Source organism: Uranotaenia lowii, chromosome 3, assembly GCF_029784155.1.
Source record: "Uranotaenia lowii strain MFRU-FL chromosome 3, ASM2978415v1, whole genome shotgun sequence".
Classification (NCBI taxonomy): Eukaryota; Metazoa; Arthropoda; class Insecta; order Diptera; family Culicidae; genus Uranotaenia; species Uranotaenia lowii.
In genome coordinates this window covers 94,385,116-94,396,421 of record NC_073693.1, presented here as the reverse complement: position 1 = coordinate 94,396,421, position 11,306 = coordinate 94,385,116, and the positions used below count along the sequence as shown (strand labels likewise).

Below are 11,306 nucleotides of genomic sequence, written 5' to 3'. Positions count from 1 at the left end.
ACTCTCAACTTTGACCTTCACTCTTTACTTTCTATGTTTGACCCTCGAACCTCCATTCTTGACGCTTGACTCTTAATCTAACGACTCTTGACTTTTCAACCTCAGCTTCTTTCCTTCAACTCGTAGCCTACAACTCATGACTCTCAACTGTAACCTTCACTCTATACTTTCTATGTTTGATCCTCGAACATTCATTCTTGACGCTTGACTCTTAATCTAACGACTCTTGACTTTTCAACCTCAGCTTCTTTCCTTCAACTTTACATTCTATGTTTGACTCTCGAACCTTCATTCTTGACGCTTGACTCTCAATCTTAGGACTCTTGACTTTTCAACCTCAGATTTAAATTCTCTTGGGATTTCCCTAGAATATTTCTTTTTTTTTTCAGCTTTAACTCTGTCTTTTTTTTTTGTTTTTTTTCTAATGATAATTCGATCCTGCCTATTCTATTTCACGATTTGTTTTTATCTGTGGCACAATGGTAATTCCAAGCAATCACTTCATATTATTTACTTTGGGTGCTTGGATCATGCCATCTTTTTTTTTTTAAGTTTTACATGTTATATGATGGTAATTCCAAGCCATCACTTTTAGTTAGTTTGGGTCATGCCTTACCATGCCATCTTTTATTTTTAAATTTCAGTTGAGCCGTGATGGTAATACCAAGCCATCATTATAGGTTACTATGGGTCATGCCTTTCCATGCCATCTTTTTTTATAAGATTCAATTGTTTCAAGATGGTAATTCCAAGCCATCATTTTATCATTACTTTGGGTCATGCCTCTCCATGCCATCTTTTCTAGTATAAATTGTTTCATGATGGTAATTCCGAGCCATCACTTTAAGTTACTTTGGGCCATGCCTTTCCATGCCATCTTTTTTTATAAGATTCAATTGTTTCAAGATGGTAATTCCAAGCCATCATTTTATCATTACTTTGGGTCATGCCTCTCCATGCCATCTTTTCTAGTATCAATTGTTTCATGATGGTAATTCCGAGCCATCACTTTAAGTTATTTTGGGTCATGCCTTTCCATGCCATCTTTTTTTTAAGTTTTAACTGTGTCATGATGGTAATTCCAAGCCATCACTTCAGAATAATTGGGTCATGCCTTTCCATGCCATCTTTTTTAGTTTCAATTGTGTCATGATGATCATTCTAATCCATCACTATTAGTTACTTTGGGTCATGCCTTTCCATGCCATCTTTTATATTTAAATTTTAACTGAGCCGTGATGGTAATACCAAGCCATCACTTGTTACTTTAGATCATGCTTTTTTTTTCATGCCATCTTTTTTAGTTAACTTTTCTATTTTTTTATTGATTTGAATGTATTACGTTTTCTCTGCCTTAATTTTGTTTAAAAAGAATTTCATTCCTATTCCAATTCTTTCATTACTTTCGATTAGGGTTATGCTTCGTTTATGTCTTCTCTTATTTTACTTCTACCCATTCATAATTTAAATATCTCATCGTTCAACAATAAAGGTAATTGAGTGTTCTTTAATTGTTTATCATTGATTATGTCCAAATCGTTTGATAAATTGCATAATTTTAAAAGGGATAAAAAATTCAACATTAATAGATTTTATGCTCACCAATAAGTTTTTTTTTATTATTATCATTATTTATTATTATTTTCATTTTTAAGGACACTATCAACACTTAACTTTAAATTATCCGTGTGCAACTGCGTCAATCCCTAGAGATCACCCACGCCCCGTTACACTTGGTTGATGTGCCGACGCGCGACTCACCTGGAAGACGACCGCATCTGAACTGCTGGAACTTACTCACTCCAAGTGTATGTGTCTTTAGGGTGGCTCATCTATTCGTGCCCCACACATGTCCCTTCTTCTCGAAAGGAAAAAAAAAATGAAATAGTTTAATTAAATGTATTTGAAATCTTTTTTTCCACGTTTTAACAATGTAGCCATGAGAATATTAAATGCACAAGAAAAGTAAGCCTCGATTTTATTGTGGGACAGGCTTTTTTTCCACTTTCATTTTACCAGTAATCCCGGAACAGATAGGTGCTGTTTTGAAGAAATCCAAGAGATATCCTGTGAAGAAACCAAATCAAGATGAAGCGAGCAAATTGGTCGGAAATTCATAGGTCTTCAGTTACCAGTGTTGGAAATATTTATTTTGGTACGTAATACTAACCTTAAACGTTTTTTTCTAGAAATTTTCATCAATCAAGCGAACATAGTCGTGAAGATATGCAGGAATCCTTCTATCTCGCGACTCTCTTGACACGTCGCGTCCTGCAGCATTGCTTAGAGGGTATGTAGTCGATGTTTCTTGAGGAGCTTCTGAAGATTGTGGAGCCTCAATTGTTTCTGAAACGTCCAGCGGTCCTCGCCATTCGTGAACTTTTTTGGTTTGTGTTATATGGCGTTTAATCGTTTGTCCATGAGAGTCTTGAAGCAGCAGACTGCCGTTTCTGTCCTCTTTCACAATATAGCGCTTTGGATCGAATCGAGAGTCTCCCTTGGATTTGGTAAGGCGTTCTATAACAACTGTATCACCCGGTTTCAAACGACTTTTCCGGGCACCCCGTCTTTTATCCTCGCGATTTTTAGATCGGATTTTGGCTTCGTAATCTTTAGAATCCAATTGCGAATCGTCGTGATCAGGTTTCCCAGGGCGAATCAATGGCAGTCCTCGTCTAATTTTGCGTCCCAACATAGCTTCTTCCGGAGAAATTTTGGTTATCGAATGCTCCGCGGCGTTATAGGCTTGCACTGCAGCTTGAAGTTCCTTTTGATAGTTTGTGTCCGTTGAAAGCGCCGTTGCCATGGCTTTGTTTACAATTTTCATAAATCCTTCAATCAACCCATTCTGTTGAGGATAAAATGGTGTCGAAAATATGTTTTGGATGCCTCTTGCCGAGCAATAGTTCTTGAACTCTTCTCCGTTGAAAGGGGGGCCGTTGTCCGATTTTATTGCTCTTGGAAATCCTTCTCGCTCAAAGATACCTTCCAGTACCGTTTTGGTAAATTCGAATTTCGTAGATCTAACGACGCGTGCCACAGCATATCTAGTTCTAAGGTCTATCACAACAAGAATCAAAATACCGTTAAGTTTTGCGTAAGGCCCATTAAAATCAATTGCAATTGTGTCCCAGGCAATTTTAGGCGCAAAACAGCGTTGCATAGGAGTTGGTCTTTCCGGTTTACCGTTTATTGCGCAGCTTACGCACGTTTTAACCCATTCTTCCGCATCTTTTCCAATTTTTGGCCACCAAACCCTTCGCCGCAAAATACTTTTGAATTTTGCCTCCAGTGGATGGCCTGTGTGAGCGACATGAAGTGCTTTTTTCCTCAAGGACTTGGGAATCACAGCACAACCATTTTTCAGCAAGATACCATCAGCATATTCAAGATAGGGAGCTATAGACTTAAAGCCCATTAATTCTTTCGGCCAAATCCCCGTTTCTAAGGATTTAATTACTTGCTGTATAGTTTCGTCAACCTTTGTGGAGATTCGTATTTCTTCCTCTGTGAGGAATTCGGCATGATTCGGTTCTAGATTGCATATCTCCCACGGACTTAATTTATCGTTAAATTCTTCATCATTTCCTTGGTATAATCGGGATGAAGGGTCCGCGATATTTTCGCGACCTCGGATATATTCAACGTCGAATCTATAGGGGCTGAGACGCAAAGCCCATCCATCAGCTCTCGTCAAGGCCCTTTTTGATGCTTCGCGCGTTCTGTTGAGAATAAATGTCATTCCCTGTGCGTCGGTACGTAACACGAAATGTCTTCCCAGGAGCAGGTAAGAAAAGTGCTCTACTGCCCAAACGGCACTTAGAGCCTCTCGTTGATTCTGGGCGTATCTTTTTTCCGTTACGGATAGGGCTTTTGACGCAAAACTTATAATCCGACGAGCCCCTTGGTTATTTTGCTGGACTAGAACTGCCCCCAACGCATGTGGAGAAGCGTCCGTATAAAGGTAGGTTCGATCGTCATCTGAAAAATAGCCCAAGCTCACCGTTGAATCTATAACCGCCGTTTTTATCTTTTCAAATGCTTCCTGCTGCTCTATCTCCCATGACCAGTTTGACGACGACGCTGTTTTCCACAACGGTCGCGATAAGTCAGCAAAATGTTCGATATATGAACTAACAAATGAAGCCAGTCCCAAAAAACTTCTTAGCTCGGATGCAGTTTCCGGTGGTCTGAAATTTTGTATGTCCTTTACCTTCGAAGCCTCAATATGGAATCCATATTCATCTAACTCGTGGCCCAAAAACTTAACTTTTGTTCGGTCATACTCACACTTAGCTGTGTTGAGAGTCAGGTTATTGGAATGCAATTTCTGTAACACTAAGTCCACCGTTTTTCTTAAATCTTCTAAAGTATTGGCGAAAATTAAAATGTCGTCAATGTACACGATTTTATTCTCTACATCCTTGAGTATTCGCGTCATTTCGCGCTGAAAAATTTCAGGCGCGCAATTCACGCCAAACATGAGCCTGGTGAAGCGGAACATTCCCGCCTCGGACAGAAACGTGGTTAGTTCACGAGATTCTTCAGAAAGCTCCAGATGGTAAAATGCGTCCGAAAGGTCAAGTTTCGTGAAAAATCTGGATCCAAATAGTCGAACCCTCATCTCATCAATCAACGGTAAGCGGAAATATTCCCTCTGTATCGCCTTGTTTGGTCCCCGCATGTTAACTACCAGCCTAAAGTCATTCTTTCCCTTTGGAACAGCGGACATGCCGCTGATCCATTGTGGGGCGGAAGTGACTTTCTCTATGATTCCTCTGCGTTCCATGCTTTCCAATCTTCGTCGTGCTTCGTCGCGATAGGCCGCCGGTATATTGTAATAAGCGTTTCGTGTAGGTGGAATTGTTTTGTCTATGCTAAATTTAATTTTTACCCCGGGGACTTTTGGGAATGTGACCGATTGTTCACATGAATTTACAGACGCTCCAACTTGCAGCAGGTTCATATCACTAGATGAAACCCTACCGAGCAAAGACCGCTTACCTTCAAGCACCACTAGAAACTCAGCTAAAACTTTGGGTTTACAGAATCCAATAGCTTCGACCTCTGCCTCAAAACGGTGTGCTACAATCATAGGTCTGGAAGCTGCATAGGCCCGAAGGTCACCCCTAGTAACGTTCTCTTTCATAGTCAGCTTAACTTTACCGGTTTTGAACTGAGTTAGCAGCGTACGCCAATCTTCACCTCCTATTATGTTCACATCCGCTCCAGAATCAATCAGGAGCTTGATTGGTTCGGATGAACCAATGCGACAATCTATCAACACGTCCTGAAGCGAAAGGGCATTGACGTCGAGGTTGGTTTTCTGCAATAAGGATTTAAACCGAACAAATTAAAACAAAATTAGTTGAACAATTTTTTTTATTGATTCAAAAACACAGAAATTTTGCTTTTATTTTAGTCAGTCACCTGTTCTTTCATCTGGTCCTCGGTTTTCCTAGTAAGGCATTCATTATTTCTCTCGTCCGTTATCATATTTGCTCTGGTTTTAAAAGATCGGCACGCTATCCTATAATGTCCACTTTTCCGACATCTAAAACACTCCTTGTCCTTCGCTGGACATTGTCTCCCGCGGTGGGACTGGAAGCAATTGGAACAACGATTTCTTCTACTAACGTCGTAATTCTGGTTATGCTGAGATTTCCAAGAATTAAACCTTTTTTCTTCTGTGTTTCCGAAGGGACTATTGGATCTGCGCTTCTTTGGGTTATCAAAGTTTCTCGACCGATTCCTATCAATAACGTATGCGTTTAAATCGGGTACGGCTGTTGGAGAATTAGCATTAAAAGCTTCAGCTCGAGTCGCGAATTTGACGATTTGGTTTGAGTCGTATCCATAAATGAGAGCATCTTTCTTAATTTCTTCGTTTCGAAGGCCTCTCGTCAGTTGATTCCAGATGAAACGGTCCTGATCCAACTCACCATACCCACAGAGGCGCACCTTTTCCGTCAATCGGGCATGGAAATTCACCGCCGACTCACCTTCTTCTTGTTTCATTTTAGTGAACGAATCATGCTCAGCTGCCGGATTGGTCATGGACTTGAGATGCTCTCCGATGTTTCTGACGAAATTTTTGAAGAAGTTACCATCTTCCTCAACAGGACGTAATTTGGCTGCGCGGATGATACTCCTCAAATCACTTCCCATCGATAGAAGCAGCATGTCAACAAGGCGTTTTGGGTTCCGAGCATTGGCAAGAGAAGCGGCAATTTCGAAATCTTCGATGAAATGCATCCAAGCCTCCCACATTTTGGATGCCGGAACGTTTTTCGGAAAGGGCTTTACTGTATCCCAACGAATCACACCCTCGCCAGAATGAGCCACCGGATGAATTGTGGAGTTTGTATCCTGTGACTTCCTTAAATCGTCAATCACACTCTGTATTTCCCGTACTTTTGATTCCAAGTTCATCTCAGGATTTGGAAGCTCGGCAGAATAATGGGAATAATCCATGTCGTCATTAAGAGGATATTGGGGATCATGGACAACTCGAACGTATTTTCCCGCATCGCTGTCCTCCGATTCAATTCCCGATGGTGCTCGGACATATTTTCCCGGGGAGTTCATTTTCGAAGCTGTTGAAATAAAACGTTCCATTCATACCTTTGCTTTCGTCTTTTTTTTGGGAAATAAGAACTACTTACTTTAATCCTTTTCCTTACACCACAGTGGAATCACTTAATTGATTTTCTTTCCGCGTCAAATCCCACTTCTGACACCACAAGCGAAATCACTTTTCAAAAGATTGATTTTCTTTCCGCGATAAATTTCCGCAATGTTGGTCGGATGGCCGTTATTTTTCCAATGCAAAATACCGATGCTACTTATACACTGATACAAACTACTGGCTCTCTCAAATATGGAACTCTGAAATTCGTCAAACACACACACACAGTCCTCACGCTGGAAGCCATGCGATGTTTTTTTCTCAGGAACTCAGTTGTGTGCCTCATTATAGCTTACCAGGCTTGCCAGTTGTTTTTTTTGTGTGTTATCGCTTTGTACCAAAAGTTAATGAGCTTCAGCTAAATTTATAAAAATAAATCGTAAATAAACAGTTTATGCCTTGAAACTTTTTTCTATCTGTTCAGTGGAACTAACGTCTTATTTTTCCAGGGTTTTCCACTGCGATTTTCTTTTCTCTTTTTTTTTTATCCAAATTTGTTTAAAGTCTATTCCCATTCAGGGTGATTCTCAACATACTCATTAAACACTGTCCTTTTGGCACGCTTTTTTCATTTTATTTATACATCGTATTCCATATACTTTAGCCGTCTTCCAGCGTGTTGGAAGACTCAAAGTGGTCCCATTCAAAAACTTTGTAACACAAGCTGTCCTCCCGACGCGCTTTTTTCATTGTGGTCCTCCCGACACACTTTGGTTGTCCTCATGACATGACTTATTCACGTTTGTGGTCCTCCCGACACACTTCAGCTGTCCTCCCGACACGCTAATATGCTTACCAAAGTGGTCCTCCCAACACACTTTCTGGAAAACAGCTGTCCTCCCGACGCGCTGTACTATTATCCTTGTGCGGTCCTCCCAACTCGCATTACACGGCGGTCCTCCCGACTCGCATTTGCACTCGCAATCACATAAACTTTCCCAAAGTAAATTCTTCAAAGATAATTTTTCTTCAAAAAAAAATATCGAAGTTTGGCAGCACTGCGGTCTCAAATAGTCCACGTTTTCTATGGTCGCTTTTCCTTTTTTTTTTTTTTTGGCTATGGGTGATCTCTTTGCAGGTTCTTTCACTATTACGATATTTCGCGAAACCATCGTCCAGAGTATCCGAAACAAGGGTCCCTCGCGGGGTCCTAACGGTCGCCAAATGTGCAACTGCGTCAATCCCTAGAGATCACCCACGCCCCGTTACACTTGGTTGATGTGCCGACGCGCGACTCACCTGGAAGACGACCGCATCTGAACTGCTGGAACTTACTCACTCCAAGTGTATGTGTCTTTAGGGTGGCTCATCTATTCGTGCCCCACACAATCCGGAGTAACTTCTATCAAAAATTCATTGATAGACAGAAGTAAGGTAAAATATACTTTTGGTTATCAAATCTGCTACTCTGCAGTTTAAATACCTTCTTGTTTACAATATCTATTTTATCATGCATTCTCATGTCCGCCTTTTCAAAGTATTGGTTGAGTCATGCCTTCTTATTATATTTTTATTCTTGTGTCAGTTTTTTTAAAGAGAACTGAAAAGTAGCATAGTTGATGAACAAAAGTGAATAAATGCTTTTAAATTTCATAAAAGCTTTTCGATTGTTTAATTTTAATAAAAGTAATTTTGAAACATCATTGGCCATTTTGTAGAAGTAAACTTATGAAATTCATAACGTTTTTTTAAAAAAGATTTCAAAAGAAACGAATCGCTAAAGCTCGTTACTGCTAGCTTATTTCTGTTGCTTTATATACCTTTTCGTTGTGAAATTAGAATTTAAATTTTAATACGACTTAAACATTGGTTGAATGATCTGTAATTTACCGATCGAAACTAATTTCTATCTGTCATTGAACAAACCTGTTGCTAATTTTGAAAATTTGACCGATTTGGCATTTCACTGTGGATTCACGTTCACGTTCACGTTCATGTTCGCATCCGAGTTCACAAGAATTGTAAACCGGGTTTTACTTTCTACTCTTCGCTTTATTACTCTTCACCCTTTTCTTGCTATCTTTTTTAACTCCTTGACCTTGACACTTTCCTCTAATTCAAAATTTATTTGGTTTACTTTTATTCTTCAGCCCTTTGGATCTTAAAACGGCTGAGGATATTCATACAAACAAACAAACTAACAAACAAAAAGAAATAACTGTGTCACAATTCAGATTTAAAATTGAGTCATGTTCATTCGGTGCCGTCATTACAAAAACCATATTGAGTCTATTTTAGCCATTTCACAACATCGTTTCAAACTAATTATAAATGGTAAAATATTATCTATGATTTTTTTTTTAATTATTTTATCTTATTCTCAAAAAATGGTTTATACTAAATATATCTTCATAGACATTTCATTTCAGTTCGATTGATATGCAAAGATTTTTGTTTTTTTTTCTTAACGTGTTTCTACAAATCGACAAACATTTAACAAAAAAGTCTAATTTTATTAATTTCAAATGTCATTTAATACAGTCTAATTGAAGCAAATCGTAAATTCCATTTTTTTTAAGAATATCTTACTTTTCTGTTTGACTTCTCACTTTTTTTTAATCACCAGTTTCGCATTAATCCAACAATTATTTCCGTGTAGAATAAGGTCCTCATCTGGATCTGAAACAGAAATGTCTTTTTGTTAATAGACGATCGCTGATGGTCAACTAGAAATATGGTATAAATTAGCATACTTACGTGACTAATCTTGCCTTAGTCGTTGTTGCGAACACGTTTAACAAAAAGATTCAAATAACATTTAGTTTTGAAATTCGAATTTGATTCAGCTTTTTTTAGAAATAAACATTTCAACCTCAATGCCCTCTGAATGTGATTGATACAACTATTAGCAGACTTACCGAACTTGTTTAGTCAAGACGCAACATTCAACTACAGCGCTATCTATTGACATTTTTTTTTATTTATCAGAATCACGACATCTATATTTGAAACCAAAACATCGATCTTAGATTTTCTACAAATGGCGGCACTTTAATCAGCACCTAAATTGAATCAGAATTCAACAAAAGTTTTGTCTTTTTATGATTTCGTACAAAAAAAAATACTCAAAGAGTGTCCGAATATTGATCTACTGTTGAATTACCAGCAATTTTCACTTTGAGCTGGAATTGTTAATAATTTTTTTTATTAATTGATAAATATTGTCTATAATTTGAAAAAAAAAATTTCTCGATTCGAATTTTCAGCCGACGTGCATAAAATTGATTGGCAGCTTCGGTTCTCAACTGTTTGCTGTTAACCTTAAAATAAGTACTTACGTAGCCTTAATTCGTTTGGTACTGTGAAGCTGTTTTATCAGCACGGTAACTTACGGGGAGCGGCATAGGTTAGCGGATGGATTCACTCAACCTACCGATAGAATCACAATCCTGCCTACCTGCTACGCCATTGTGGTGAATCCGTACAACTATTGGGCCCTTCTTCTTTCCCATTTTAATTTTTTTTTTAATCACTCGCGGCGCGAACAGCAGAGCATACTGTGCTCGGTAAAGCTGGTTTATAGACTGACAAACTACTCATCAATTCGCGATTTCGAAGCTAATTTTTGACAGGTCGTGTGTGTGCAAGAAAATGTAAACAAACGGGTGGAAATACTAGCTTCTAATAAATCATTATTTTCTTTGATTTGGTTAGAATTTTCAGAAAATGACGGATACAGATTTGAAGTAGTAAGTTCAGAGATTATTGTGAGCTACAGGAGAAAATGTGTATGTGCCGTGAAGCATCGCAAATCGACATAAAAAAAGGTCAATTTTTTACTACTCCAAAAACTATTCAGAGTATTTCACATATTTTTGAATGAAAGCTCGAGCCAAATGCACATTTTCAATTGCAGTTTTTTAAAAGAGTAGTCAATTAACGTTCCTTTAAAATTTGGGAAAGACCCAACAATTGGTAAGGTAGAATTTTTTATTAGAAAAAACATAAACTTTTGCTATCTTCTATTAGGTTTCCTTCTGCAGCTGCATAAAATCAGGCGTAATAATTTTAAAGCTGGAAGACGGATTTGGATATTTGATGGTGGTTTGGTTGACATGAAAAAAAAATTATATCCTTGGATTACTACACAATTCAAGTTTACTTAAATGCTTTTCAATTGCCATCGTTCAATGGTTATAAAATGTTTTGTATTTTTATCGGACCTCATGATCTCATTTTTTTAGGGAAATTTTATTGAAAATTATATTTATACAACCACTAGCCGTAGGAAATTTTAAATTAAAACTTAACATTTTTTACTGTCTTAGGCTGAAACTATTTAAATTTTTATAGAACGTATTTATTAAATGTAACAACTAAACCAAATCCAATAGTTATAGTTTAAAGTAACAACGAGAAAATCGTTCTTTTATTCAGACCAACGAGAAGCGCATAAAGTTTAATATAAAAATATGATAAAAAATATAAATTATTGGAAAAAATTAAAAGTTAAGAAAATGGACGAAAAGATTGATTCACATGGGGGCCGTTCAGATACCACATGGACAGAAAAATGAGATTTTTGACCCCCTCATCCCCCTCCGTGGCCAAGCGTGGACATTTGGCAAACCCCTACCTCCCTTCCGGATGTCCACGTGGACAGATTTGAAATTGCTTT

The 11,306-nt window shown here is 38.2% G+C and overlaps 1 long non-coding RNA gene across 2 annotated transcripts; it reads left to right on the top strand.

Annotated features, from left to right (window-relative positions):
* Positions 1 to 2,024: 2,024 nt before the first annotated feature.
* Positions 2,025 to 6,623, top strand: LOC129750637 (uncharacterized). 2 transcript variants are annotated; one of them, XR_008738432.1, is made up of 2 exons: positions 2,025 to 2,155; positions 6,024 to 6,623. It is a non-coding gene; the product is annotated as an uncharacterized LOC129750637 (long non-coding RNA). The 2 variants fall into 2 exon arrangements; XR_008738433.1 differs by lacking the exon at positions 2,025 to 2,155 and adding an exon at positions 2,187 to 2,290.
* The last annotated feature ends 4,683 nt before the right edge of the window (positions 6,624 to 11,306 follow it).